The sequence below is a fragment of the Chaetura pelagica genome, unplaced genomic scaffold, assembly GCF_000747805.2.
Source record: "Chaetura pelagica isolate M959 unplaced genomic scaffold, ChaPel_1.0 scaffold192, whole genome shotgun sequence".
NCBI classification, from domain to species: domain Eukaryota; kingdom Metazoa; phylum Chordata; class Aves; order Apodiformes; family Apodidae; genus Chaetura; species Chaetura pelagica.
The window spans coordinates 261,624-262,111 of NW_009952570.1; positions in this window are offsets into that span (position 1 = coordinate 261,624).

The window sequence follows — 488 nt, forward strand, 5'->3', positions numbered from 1 at the left end:
AAGAGTGTTGGAGGAGAAGAATAGCCCTCTCTCATCCTGCCATCCCATGATGCTCCGTCTAGTTGCTATGGAAACTTCAAAAGAGAAGGGGGTTTTGTTGTCTTGAAGGGCCTTCTCCCTTCCCAGTAACCTTGACCTTTCCCGGGTCTGTGTGTTTGTGTCTGTGTGTGTGTTAAGAAAAACAAAGAGATAGGGAATTCCATTCCTTCTTATCTGCTCCTGGCTCCCTGGCTGGCCCTGCTGCACGTGGGGGGCTGGCAGCTTGTCTCAGCCTGCTGACTTGGAGAGGATGGGAGCAAGAAAATACAGAGGGGAGCAGCTAATTAAGGCTGAGACGTTCAAACCCACCTGGCCACGTTCCTGTGTGATGTGCTCTGGGTGACCCTGCTCTGGGAGGGGGGTTGGGCTGGGGGAGCTTTCCAGGTCCCTTCCAACCCCTGGGATTCTGAAGAATGGATTCCATTGCTTGGGAAGCACTTAGAGGTGTG